Here is a 13,492-nt window from a genome sequence, read left to right on the forward strand (position 1 = left end):
GAGGGTGTTGAGGGCAGGGACCCTACTTCATATATTGAAAACATGCTACTTCAGGAAATTGGGCCTGGAAACCTCAAACAGGGCTTCGCAATCGAGAGGGCGCACAGACGTTGATCAGACTCTTCCCCCACAGGGGCACCCCCAAGACCAATCATACCCAAGGTCCTGAACTATAAAGACAGGGAGAAAATACTGTTCTACTGCAGGCAAGGAGGCGAACTGTAAAATGCTTCTGTGGCTCTGGCTGTGACGTGGCTTGGGACATGTCAGGTAAACGACTCTGGTGTTAGCCCCTTGTCGGTTACGGTTTAAGAAAGTGTTTCTGTCGGGGTGGGGTGTGGGGGTAGAGCTTCTAAATGTCCTATAGGGCAGGATGGTGAAAAGGTTTTACAAGTAAGGGTATATCGCGTCTCGACCGTCTGTGTCCCACTTCCACTCCCAGGGACCTCTCATCCAGGTGATCCTCCTGCACTGGTCCACCCCCAGGAACTGGATCCAATAGCGATGGCCATGCCCTGGCCACCTAGATGACAGATCTCCGAGGACTAGCGGGTGAGACACCTTCAGGTTTCACAAAGTACTGAGGTCAGACCTGCAAAGATCTAAGAAAATGAAATGGCCACTCGACAGAGTCGAAGGCCTTTTCCGTGTTTGCTGCTATAATCGCCAGCACTGCAGGGTCTATATTATGCATTAGGACAGACAACCTTCAGAGGTTATTCTGTGTGGACCACCCTGGCATAAAGCCTGCTTGATCGGGGAGGATCAAGGCCGGCATGTGCGGCTGCAGCCGCTCAGCAAGTATCTTGGCTAGTAATTTATTGTCCGTATTAATCAGGGACAGCGGGCAATACAAGGAGCATTTCGACTGAGATTTACCCAGTTTTAGTAGTACTTTAAACACCGCTGTACGCGTGAATATCGTAAAGACTCCTCTATCAAGTGATCAATTATAAAGGTGGACTATGTGTGGCATAAGTTCAGTGGCAAATTCCTTATAAAATTCACTTGTCAAGCCATCGCTCTCTGGGGCCTTACCAGTGGCGAGTGCTTTTATGCAATCTCTTCTTTGAAGATGGGACAGTGTCGGAGCACCTCAGCGTTCTCGTGAAGCCAGCCCAGTGCCACTTGGTCGAGAAAAGCAGTAATGAGCTCATTAGATGCTGTATTTTGCGCCGCATACAACCGGCCATAGAATTGGGCAAATGCCTCATTCATCCCTGTGTTATCCTTCACTGTGTCCCTGTCGTCCCCCAATACCTCCATGATATGCCCCAGGTCCCTTTCTTGATGTATGGCCCTAGCAAGAACCACCAAAGTCCTGTCACCCTCCCCATATAGCCGGGTTCAATGTGGGTCTTCCAGGAGGTGAGTCTCCCGAGCCACTGTGTCGCAAATTCCTGTTTAGCCAACCTTTAGCCAAGATAGCAGGGCGAGATCTTCTTTCTGGTCAAATATAACCTCCCTCCCTTTAATCTCCTGTTCTAGCGGGGACAAAGACATCCAAAGGGCCTTTAGAACTTAGCATTGTTTAGCCATAGATATACCTCTTATGAAGACATTAAATGCTTCCCATACTACATGTTAATCGCCAACCGATGCTATGTTTCGCTCAAAGTTTTGGGTGATTGCTTGTGCCATCTCCTCGCGGCTGACCGGGTCCCGAATTCTCAGCCCGGAAGCAACAGTGTCACATGTAAGCACCCTGTGATGGCCAACAGAAAGAAAACAGCACCCGGGAATGGTCTGAAAGTTTTCTAGACAGAATTTCACATTGAAATTGAGAATGCAGGAAAGCTAGGGTAGACATTACATAATCAATGCGGGACGTTGACCCGTATACATGAGAATGAAATGTGAATTCCGTATTTCCGGGGTTCACCAGGTGCCACACATCAGAGAGGTTATAGCCTCTCGCAATTGCCCCCCACTGTGCCGCTGGCCTTGGGAGCACCAGCTGGGTTGAGCGCACCGTATCTTATCCAGGGTCATCGCTAATTTTAAATCCCGGCCCATATGACTTCATAACCTTCAATTTGTTCCAGGTGGCCTGCACAAGTTGTGAAGAACTCAGGACTGTCAATGTTCAGGGCGTAAACGTTGAGGATAAGCTTGTACCCAGCAATTTCCCCAGCTAGAAGCAAAAAAAGACCCTGCGGATCTGCCACCTCCATGTGGTGCTTATAGTGTAGAGATGGGTGGATGTATGTAGCAACCCTCCTCTCATGGGAAGAGTAGGATGGCCCATAGCAATGTATCTCCCATTTCTGCATAGATGGGGTTCCCTCGCCCTCACATATGTCTGTTTCTTGAGGCACCGGTATGTTAATGTGGTGTCTGTTGGCGTATTGTGTCACCAGTCAGACTTTTTTTATTCTGTAGACCTCATGTTCCTGTTCAATGCGAGAAGCCTCATCTCAGGGGACTTATCGTGATGTAGCATTGTGTGTACCGCCTGTAGTCTGATTGCGGGTTATCTGTGGGCACTGCAAGCCAAGGCCTGGAGACGCAAAGGATGAGCGAGAATATGGTTGTGCTGCGAGTGGGCTGTGAACTGTAAACTCCCAAAAATACTGAAACACCTCCCTCCCACACCAGAAACTGAAAAACGGACTGGCAGAACCCCCACCCCATCGCCCCCACCAACACTCCAGGTAACCAGCAATAAAGCAAATGATGGAGGGGGCGGGCTGACGGCATAGCACAGCTGCTCCCAGGGGTAACAAAACTAACTGATCCCGGAAAAGAAAACATGCAGGATTTCAGCGATTGTGGTCCGTGAGCATTATGCCACCCACAATGTTAGTATCCAGATGCCACCACCCGAGGCACAGGTCAGAGCTCTTGTCCCTCCTGTGACATATATTGCGGTAAACAGTGTCAATGGCATCCAACTGAGGAGTCGCCCTCACAGGAGCGGGCGTTGTAGCCATTAGACAAATGGGTGACAACAGAGTTGGTCCGTAGAGCATTCACGTAATTCCGGGTGCTTCCAAGTCATATTCAAAGGGTGCATTTATCATGTTGTGCAGAAGCGCCCCCGAGTTCAACGGCGATGGTGCATTCCAAGGTCACCTCCTGCCCCTGTCAACTAGCTCTGCCACGAAACGGGATGCCGCTCTTGGGTCAACAAAGAAGGAGTATGTACACTTGTACATAATTTTGAGCTTCGCCGGGTACAGCATAGTGTATTTGATATCATGATTGCGCATCGTGGTCTTCACTTCCAAGAACATCCTCCTGCTGTCCTGCACCTGCAGGCTGAAGTATGGGAAAACACATATGATGGAGGATCCAAACTTCAACTCTCTGTGCTCCCGGGCTAGCCTCACTATGGTGTCCCTGCCCCTGCAGTTGAAGATACGTGCAATGATTGGGTGTTACGGGGCTCCGGCGGTGGCCTAGGTCCCAGGGAACTGTGGGCACACTCCACCAGAAACATTAGGGCCATCTCTCTTTGGCCAAGCAGGTCCAGAAGCAACCATTCCAGGAATGGTTGAATTTTTTCGATGGCTGTGGATTCAGGCACCCCAACAACTCTGATGTTGTTACATTGTGAGCATCCTTCGCGGTCTTCTTTTTTGGATGATACTTATTTGGGGACTGCTTGCAGCTGTATAACATCTGTCTGTAGCTTGGCTACTTGATCCGATGTGGCCCTCCGCCTCTGTAACCCAGCTGCAAAGTTTCTCTAGTTGGAGTGAAGAGGTAACAACCTTGAGCGTCAGGGAATCTATGTTCTGACGTAGCATGTCCATGCTGTTGTTGAATGCCGCTAGTGAAATATTCAGCTGCTGCATATCTGGTGCTGCCTCATCTGCCACATGGGCCTCAGGGGTCTGAGCTGGGGCCTTCGTAAACATTTCCATCTTGGCCTGACGCTTCTTGGAGCCATCCCCTTTTTTCAGCCATCCTCTTTTTTGATTTGCTGGTAACACCCAGTGCCAGAGGGAAAAATCTATAGTGCTGACAAATAACTGCCCACTAACAAGGGTCCCATTTTAGGGCCATTAGTAAAGTTGAAGGCAGGGAGTGGCTCCAGGTGTAAATGTTTGGCTCTTGTCTCGATTCAGGATTTAATTCTTGAAACTCAGACACCAAAGCCCTTCCATGCTTCTTAATCTCAGAGAATCTTATAGGACTCCCCCAGGAGAGGGCATTTGGCCACAGTGCCCCACTGCCACCTACTTGCCCCTTCCTTTCTCCAGTAGTCCAGGGGAACGGGAAGGAAAACCTTTGAAGCCATAGGGAACAATTTCCACAAAGTTACCCACTGACAATTCAGGGTCCCCAATGATTCACATTTGGGAATAGAGGCAAAACACAAAGACGATAAGGAAAAGTGAGACCATGGTTTGCAGCACAGGGGAAGCAACAGAGCAGGTAGGACCAGCATGTAGTTATTTCAAACACAGAAGCATACAGTCTGTAAAGGAACAACACCGTAACTGAGGGGCGGGGAAGTAGAGTGCAAGAAAGAGTAAGAGCGCAGGAACCACAAATGCAAAGAGCACATAACTCCAGGACGCAGCATTGAAAGAAAGGGAGGTGGGAGAAGAAAGCTGAAGTGGATAGAGAGCACCAAGCAGAAAAGCAAGATGAGGATCTGACCCAAGAAGCACGGGGTAGAAGTGACATGGGCAAAAACAAAAAAACAGACCAACAAAACAAAGCGTTAACCACCAAAGTATGTTGCCCGTCAATTTCTTCATGCTAGCCATGATACTTTATAGTCCTATCCCATCTCCTAATAGGTTGGACCTTTTTCTGCTTTTATCACCATAGGTCTAATCTGGGGGGCATTTTACAATGGTATTTCATGTATTCCAAATACCGAGCACAAACTCTTGGACCTCTGGCCATGCTTCCAGCTAATTTGCATCTGGGACAGACTCCTCGTTCCTTCCTGCCTCTTCTCTCCTGAATTCTGACAGATTTACTGTAAAAGAAGTCAGAGGCAGAAAAGGGAAATATTTATGTGGAATGCATGGGCAGCAAGATAGTGTACGGTGGGTTGACAAAAGACAAATTAGGTGGTGCCATCTCAGTTGTGTTGTAATTAACAAATAACCCACAAGAACTGTGATGAATATGTTTTGGACGGGGGAGGGGCAATGGGGAGTCATGAAGTAATTTACAGTAATACGCGGCAGTGGACAATTAGTGCTGTTACTGTCATTATTTGAAATATCAGGCGACACATGATACACCCTTGGTCATGGGGACCGAATGATGGTTAGAGTTCAGGGCTAGTACATGCAGGTGGGAACCACAGTGCGTGAGCCCAAGGTTTCGCCATAACGTTTTATTGGTTTCTTTTCTAACTGTATCAACAGAAAAATATATGCATGGAACGGCAAAGATCATACAGCGGAACAGTGCTATGTCGTTATCACTTTGTAACTTAGTGCATGGTGACACAAAGATGGGTTGAAGCTCATTTATACTTCTCCAGGCTTCACCATAACGGTGCTAGTCGCAGAGGCGTAGTCAGGATTGTGTAACAAGCGGTGCCTGAAGCCTATATAGTTGGGCCCACTGCAGTGACTATGACATCTGTAAATGCCCAGACAGTGCTGCTGAGTGGGCATTTATACATTTTGGGTGGGCCTTGCCCTCTCATGCCCTACCCTGTCTACGCCTCTGGCTAGTCGTGAAGCAGTGAGAGTGTTTCCCCGGTGTCAAGGAGCTGGGCTCTACTCCCACCTCTGCCAATGCCTTCTGAATACTAATATTTATATTCATAATGCTTTCTATGTAGTGTAACATCTTTATTGAAAAGTGTGCTTACATTTTGGGTACTCTTTCTTCATTTCTTAACTTTCATACAGTACCTTCGAATAGACGCTGTTGGCGGCTGTGAGGTGATGGTGCTTCAATCATAGGGAGATGTTAACCTCCGAGGGCATGATATCACTTCTGGCAATTTGCAAGGCGTTCACAACTTTTCACATGGGATTCTGTTGCTCTCAATGTCAATGGCTGGTGAGAGAACATGAACAAGGGGATGGCAGCTTAAGCGGAACACCGCTTTTGAGTGAGGTGTTCGAACGGGGGGGTCATCAAGAAGTGTAATGTACAGTCGATTGTTTCTGTTTGTTGTATGTACTACATACAAGTATGCCCCATGTAGTCAAAATGTTTTATAAAAATAAACACTGCACAGATTTGCTCTTATATGAGGTGCTTACTTCATGTAACAAATTAATTAGAGTATTAAAAACACTTGAACAAAGCAAGTTATAAGTCGAAACCAAAATAATAAATGTTCAATAATGCTACAGGCTCAAATGTACAAACGAATGAATACTTTAAATTTAACAATGGTGGGGCAGACCTAATCCTAAAAACCATTTGAGGTCACCCGATTGATGCCCCTCAGACCAGGTTCAAAGAAGGTGCAACAAGACGGCTTTAAACACACATCCACCCCTACTACAGAGACCGAAATGAGTTTGTAAGCCTAGGTCCCACACTCCACCCACTCACAGCGTGCCTGTGGCCAGGACCAGTGCAAGAAGGTGCAGGTGTCTCCCACGCCTTGAATGGCATGGAGCCACATGGTGAAAAATGATGAACAGCATCTTGAAAGGATGTGCTCGACCAAAATCTAAGATTGATTGGGGGCTTACCAGCCTCCAGATGTGTAGATGATGGTGCAGATTCATTTTATAAGAGAAAATATTCATACAAAGCTTGCTCAGGTACTGTAGAAGAGAGGAGGAGACATGTCATGGTCAGGGGAGAAAAGAGGAAAAGAAACAAGAAGGGGGTTAGAGATTTCAAGAGGTGGCACTGTGCAGAAAACTGCTAGACAGAGACAAAAACCAGCAGGATGAGAGAAGGGGAGCAAGTCCTAGGTGGTATGGACAGCAGTAAAACTGTGTGAAGCCTGAGACAAGGAAGGATCCTTACTTACCTGTTAGTGTCAGTCCGCAGTATTGGTATGTTTTAAATACTTTAGAATATTCCCACCACTAGGCTGGGAAACCCGGGGCACTTCATTTATACTTAAATGCATTAACAATCTCCTTCAGCATGTATCAGCAGGCTGCTGCTCCTTTAGGAGCTCATGCCCATCCAGGCCACTGTGACACACACAGTGATGAAAGCCCACCTTCTCTGATAACAGTTTTCACTTTCAGATATTTGATGCACGTTTACTAACAATATAAGTGAACTGCACCCTCCATGTGGGGGTGAGCAGGCGTATGTAAATCTATAAGGGACAACAATACTGGGGATCTTCACTTATAGGCAAGTACCTAATCCATCCCCTGTATCGAGTCTTTCATAGATTCACATACTTTAGATCACAGAGTATCAAGAAGTCAGCAAGAAATGCGTAAAGGTGGAAACAGCACAACAATCCAAAATGCAACAATTGCTTCTGTACCTGGAATGGAGGGGAGGAGGCCTGCCTGCTGGGTGAATCTTGGCAAGTCGCTGAGTCCAAGCAGCAGTGCTGGCTGAAGGTTGCATACTCTTCCACATGACCACATTGCTAAAATTCTCCTATAGGAGATCTGCAATCAAAATGAAGGGCACTGCCTAGCCCCTCATTGAGTGCGCAGTCAACCTTCTGTGTCGATTTCCAAGGCAGCAGCTGATTGGTCCTCTCATTACAAAATTTGATATAGTCCTCAATCCAACTGGAGATGCCTTGCTTTGAAATTGCCTGACCCTTATTTTGGTTTGAATAAGCAATAAACAGGCGCTCCAAATCTGAAAGATCTAGTCCTGTCCAGGTAGAACTTCAGAGCTCTCTTGGAGTCCAGTGTGTGCAGCACCAGCTGGGTTCTTAAAGAATACTGGCTGAGAGATTCTCTGGTTCATATGAAAACTCGGCATCACTTTGGGTGTGAAAAGAATGTTAGTCCTTAGCACCATCTTGTCTCTATAACATATTACAAATGGTTCCTGTTCGGACAGCACCTGCAGATCTGACACCCTCTGTTCATTTGTGATGCCAGAATAAAAGGCACTTTCCAAGAGAGGAACTTCAGTTCTGAAGAGTGCTCGGCTTCAAACTGCAAGCCTGTCAGTTCCAAGAGAAACATGTTCAGCTACCACACCTGCTCTGGTCTGCAGACCAGTAGCAATTTCTGAAGCAGCCCCATGAAGACCTCTTATTACATTGAGACTGACAGTGAATCATGACATGGCCTCTTTCTATCTTGTGACGGCAGTGAGATGAACTCTTTTCGAATAATACTACAAACCACTGTGAGCCAGGTCTACCAGGTAAAGCGAGAGATCATGAGGATGGCAAAAGACCAGGTGCACATCAGTTGCAGAACCTCTTCCACTTCCTTGCCTCAGCCAGGATGTCATTGCAATCCTGCTCCAATGCTAGATGGCCAAACTCTAGGACCTCAGGAGGGTCGCTGCTAGACTGAGTGAGGCTGGGTCTTGGTGGAAGAACCTGCCCTGCTCCCTGAACACCAGATCATACTGCAAGGCAACAGCCTGTGGGGATCCAGAGACAGGTGCAGAAGCTCTGGTTACCAAGGATCATCCTGCAGGGAGCACACTTCAATTCATTGACAACCTTCTGGACCAGATGGATTGGTGGAAAAGCATAAACAAATCAACCCAACTAGCCGATCGCAAATGTATCCCTTCACCCGAACCCCACGACGACAGATGGTGGTACCTGCAGACAAAGTCTCAGCATTTCTTCTTTTCTGTGGTGGCAAACATATGAACCACTGTGAGCCCCAAAGCAAGGTAGACCGAAGCTACCACTTCTTTTTACAACTTCTGCTCATCGTAGCCTTTTAAATCTCTGCTGAGCGAGGCTGCAGTCATGTTCTTCTCTCCCGCTAGGTGCACCACTGACAGCTGCACCATGTAACTGCGTAACCACTGCCACACGATCTGCACCTCCCGTGACAGGGGCAATGACCTGGCCAACCCCTGCCTTTTGATGCCATACATTGTCATCTTTTGTCTGTCTAGATCCTGACAACGATCACTTTGAGGAAGGCTTTCAATGGGACGGGGGATCAACCTCACCACCAGAACGTTGATGTGCCAAGTGACAAGTTCTCCTTCGGAGACCAACATTCCCGAACTTGCAGATGTACCAGATGAATACCCCAGCCCAACCAATGCATCTGACACCAGTGACATGTGTTGCTTCTCTTGCATTGGTAGGCTCTTGACCAGGTTGGGAGCGGATTCCACCAGGATAGGGCATGCTTCATCATGTTGCTCATACAGATGTCTCCCTCCCAGCTCTCATTCAACTGATGCCACTGCAATTCTAGCTGCACCGGCAGCAGGCCCAACTGCAGCCACCAAAATGGGATCGATTGAATAAAGAAGGCCATCTGCCCCAGGAGCCTCTCGGTTATTCCTGAGGGGCAGCATGCTTTCTTGCCTGAACGGGTTAGACAATAGCCTCAGGGACTCCACCTACGGAACGGCTGTATTAGGCTGTCCCCGAGGAACTTTATCTTGGGCGTGTACCAAAAGCCTGAGCAGGGGCAGCAAACCTACTGTCATGCACACAGCCAAACTTGTGCCCTCCTCAGTGTCAGAGCGGATCATCCCGTCATCCAGGTAAGGGTAAACGTGGCCGGTCTGTGACCGAAAATCAGCCACAACTGGCTCCAAACACTTTATAAAGACGCAGAGTGCTAATCTGAATCAAAGTCCTGTTTTTTTTTAGAATGGGCAGGCGAAGGATGCATCCTCCAGATCCAGGAAGTAGAGGACAGAAAAGATGACATTCAGTATTGTGACCATCTACATTAGAATGAGTTTTGGACATTAAACTTGTTGAGCGCACACATATGCATGACAGGCTGTGCCATTTGTACCTCTTCCGAATGAAGAAGTATCTGGAATAGACACCCTGTTCCCTCTACCCCACAGGGACCAACTCAATGGCATATTTCTATAGCATCTGCTGCACTTCCTCTATAGGTTGTGCCCGCTCTTCCTTGGGTACGCAACTTCTCTGTGGTAAAGGTTGGGGAGGTCTTTGAATGAACTCAAGGGCGTGACCAACTGGTACAATGCCCAGCACCCATTTATTTAATGTTATGTACTGCTAGACTGACAAATTGCAATAGACACTTCTTCCCACTGTGGTGCTTCAGGTAGGAGGGGCTGTTGGAAAGTCAAGACTATCTCCTATGTGAGTTCAATGAAAGGAGGCTTGATTCGCTGATAGTGGTGGTGTTCAAATCTTGCTGAGGATGACAGATGGTATAGCTAGAATCAACGGAGGGCAGAAGATGACAAACAGCCACAACTTCTCAACAGGCTATCAGACAACAGGTGCCTGGCTGACAACACTCCCACGGCCCTCAATGTCACAGTCTTCATCATACAGGTGATGATGAGGCGAGTGTCTTGCCATTGCTCTTCCCTAACAGCAAATTCCTGTGAAGGCTGGCGATTCAAGATTTTGGACTGCACTTCCAGCCTGAAACCTGCAGGTTTTAGACACAATTGTCATTTGAGCACCACCCACTGTTGATCCTGTGGAAGATGGTGTTAACGGATTCGAGAGTGGCCCGACTAAAGCTATCTGAGGTCAGATTTCCTCTCATAGACCAGATCTTTGGCCTCCCTTAGCTTATCCTTTGGGAAGAACTTGAAGAGAGACTGAATCTTATCCTAGAAATCCCTTTCCTATAACGACAAGACCGCAGTGTGTTGGACACGTGCATGGCCAAAGATGCTGACAGAATCAGCTTCCTCTCAGTTGCATCCAGCTTGCGGGACTCCTTTTCTGGGTGGTAAGGGTGAAAGGGCTGCTGTGGTAGCCGACTTGCTTCTGACCACAGTTGCCATGATTGAATCAGGTCTTGGCTGATTTGTAAAGCAGACTGGTGCTTTGTACTGATCTTCCTGATGGTCAGACGGGAGGTTGGGGCTTAAAGGTTGGTGGGCCAACCACCAAACCTTTGGCATGACAGTCACCAGAAATACTGACTTGTATGCCCTGTTTAGTTTATCTGTCAACTGTCATTATGCCTACCCCCGGGCATCCGGATCAAGCCCATAGGCCCCGGGAGCAGGCATCCAGATATTTAATAAAACCCCAGCAGCCCCGGCTGGGGGCTGTCTGGGTTCAGTCCTGGCACCTTAGGCGCCAGGTTCATAATAGAAATCAGTCCTGGTGTCATAGGCGCCAGGCTCATAGACTTTACTTACCTCATGCAGACCATGCTGCAAATGAATCCAAGCCAACGTGAAGCCAGGATGGGACTATTTTACTACAGGGACTATTTTTTACTCGGGTCTGGTTCTAGGGACTTCTTACCTGGAACTACTTTGGAGGCTATTTAAAACACGCCCGAACAGCAGCACATGCTTTGTGTTATTCTGCATCCAGCAGCGTAACGCTCACAGTGCCTGCAGTCAGCATCCAGTCTTCAGCCACGCCCGTCTCGAAACCACAGCTCCTAGCAATAGAAGAAAGAAGAAGGAAAGATTAGAACACTGATATTATTTCAATCCTTACCTGAATTCCAGATCCATCACGTCTTCGAACTTGAAAAGGACATTATTCTACACACGTTGCATCGCCCGCTGCAGCGCCGCGCCATACTCACCAGTCCTCACAGCATTTTTCGATCCGGCGCAGGCTCCATCATTTTCTTCACCGAATTCCACCATCTAGGGGACAAAAGAAACATAAGGTGAGCCGAGAGAACCAATAAATACAACCTCTCCACCATAGACTTACCTGATTAACAACCGGAGGCATTATTCTGTAACAAACCGCAACTTCATACGCCGCACCTGTAAGGAGAGAGAAACCAGCAGTTAAAATACATGCATCTTTTACCGGACAGTGTTGGGTAATACAGACACTTACCTGAACACCATCAGCTGCCACAAGACAATCTTCCCTTGGATCCAGCTGCAACACAAGAAAGGAATGTACAAGAGTGAACATTGGACATATTGAACTCTTTGAACTTTATACTTACGGGTTCTCGCCTGGAACCTCTGAGTCAATATTCATCCGGAACTCTTCCAACGCCTTCAAACCAGTGAAGTAACTGGTATCTACGTGCCCCTGCATTCCACGCAGGATGGAGAGCTCATCATTTAAAAACATAAGGTGAGCTTACTGAAAGTGAATATCGGTGGTGATTAGTGGGGAGAACAGTGGGGTGCCATTACAAGAATCCACGGGTGGCTAAATCCCTTTCTCCACTTGCAGGAGAATACTTCTACGGGTCAAGCAGACGAGATTAGGCGGTCCAGTCCAGTCTGTCATCTCTGCACTAGGCTTCACGTTGGAGGAGGTCCCAGCTGTCTGGGTCCGTTAGACGCCCCTGTGGGAGCCAGGTGAGCGTAACATCAACACAAAAAATGTTCTTCCTCCTCTTTTCCCGGCACATCCACAAGGGACATCAAGTCCGGAACTTCATGTTGTTGTCAAGCATAGAGTGGGCTGGAGGCTCATAGCTTGGCGTGGCCTGAGGGGTCGTAAAGTCCTCAAATGGTATTTCACCTTCCTCCTTTTGTGACCACTCCTCAGACTCCTTCTCTGAGCAGTACAGACACTGCCCTGGGCTGAGGACACTTGGCCAGAATGCAAGTGCTGAAAAACATCCACAATCTGCTCCATCATGGCAGAGGTTGGTAAGCCAGCTTCATTGCCTACTGGGGTCACTGATATTGTTGCACTAAACCCCCCCCCCCACCCAAACCTTACCAAGCCAGACCATGAGACTCTGCTGACTTGCGGGTGAATAAGACTGGAAGTGACAAATGTGTCTTCATGACAACAACCATTGACCATGAGAGTGGGACCGGCGATGATGTAACTTTGACCTGGGCCGAGACTCAGGCCTCCACATCACCGCTTGACTATTCCTCGACAGAGTCCTGCTGTGAACTACAGATTATGTCAAGCATAAGCTCATCACCGATGGTGAACACCAACGGTTCTTCAGCTCCAACAATTCAGACATCGCTGCGCCACAGAAGGCACCTCACCTCCAAGGCCAGTCAAGGGGGCAGCAACGACAACGTTCACTAACATAGATGCCCTAAACGCCCTCCCTCTGCTGGCAACCCTGCTGGTCACGGTGTGGTAAAGATCGCTTTTTTAAATTAAGTTCCTAAAGCTGGCACAGGGGCATAGGACTCCTGTCCTGCTTCAGGAGCTACAGGCCTGGGCACCTGCTTCTCAGTCAGCCTCTTCTTATCCTCATCTGTACCCTTATACTTGTTCTCCTCTTTTTTGGGCCCCTTTTCACCTTTGGGCCTATGCAGCCAGCCCAGTAGTCTCCTTTCTTTCAGACCTGATCCTTGAGTTAGCCCTTAGAAGAGGTTGCAGGCCTGGTCATCGTTGGTGTGCACACACAAAACATTTGAGGGAATCCTACTGTTCAATGTCCTTCCGCAAACAATTGTGCATGTTTAAAAAGGGACATGCATTCCCTCAATTGTTGGCTAGCTGTAAAGGTAAGCAACAGGATGCTGCTAAAATAAAGAAAAAAGACAAGCCACAGAG

At 47.9% G+C, this 13,492-nt stretch overlaps 1 protein-coding gene across 1 annotated transcript in view; it reads right to left on the bottom strand.

Moving 5' to 3' along the window:
* AHI1 (Abelson helper integration site 1) overlaps positions 1-13,492 on the bottom strand; it is a 2,019,384-nt gene that overhangs the window by 1,001,595 nt on the left and 1,004,297 nt on the right. The window lies entirely within an intron of this gene.

This window comes from Ambystoma mexicanum, chromosome 4p, assembly GCF_040938575.1.
Source record: "Ambystoma mexicanum isolate Mex_15411 chromosome 4p, UKY_AmexF1_1, whole genome shotgun sequence".
In the NCBI taxonomy this organism is placed as follows: domain Eukaryota; kingdom Metazoa; phylum Chordata; class Amphibia; order Caudata; family Ambystomatidae; genus Ambystoma; species Ambystoma mexicanum.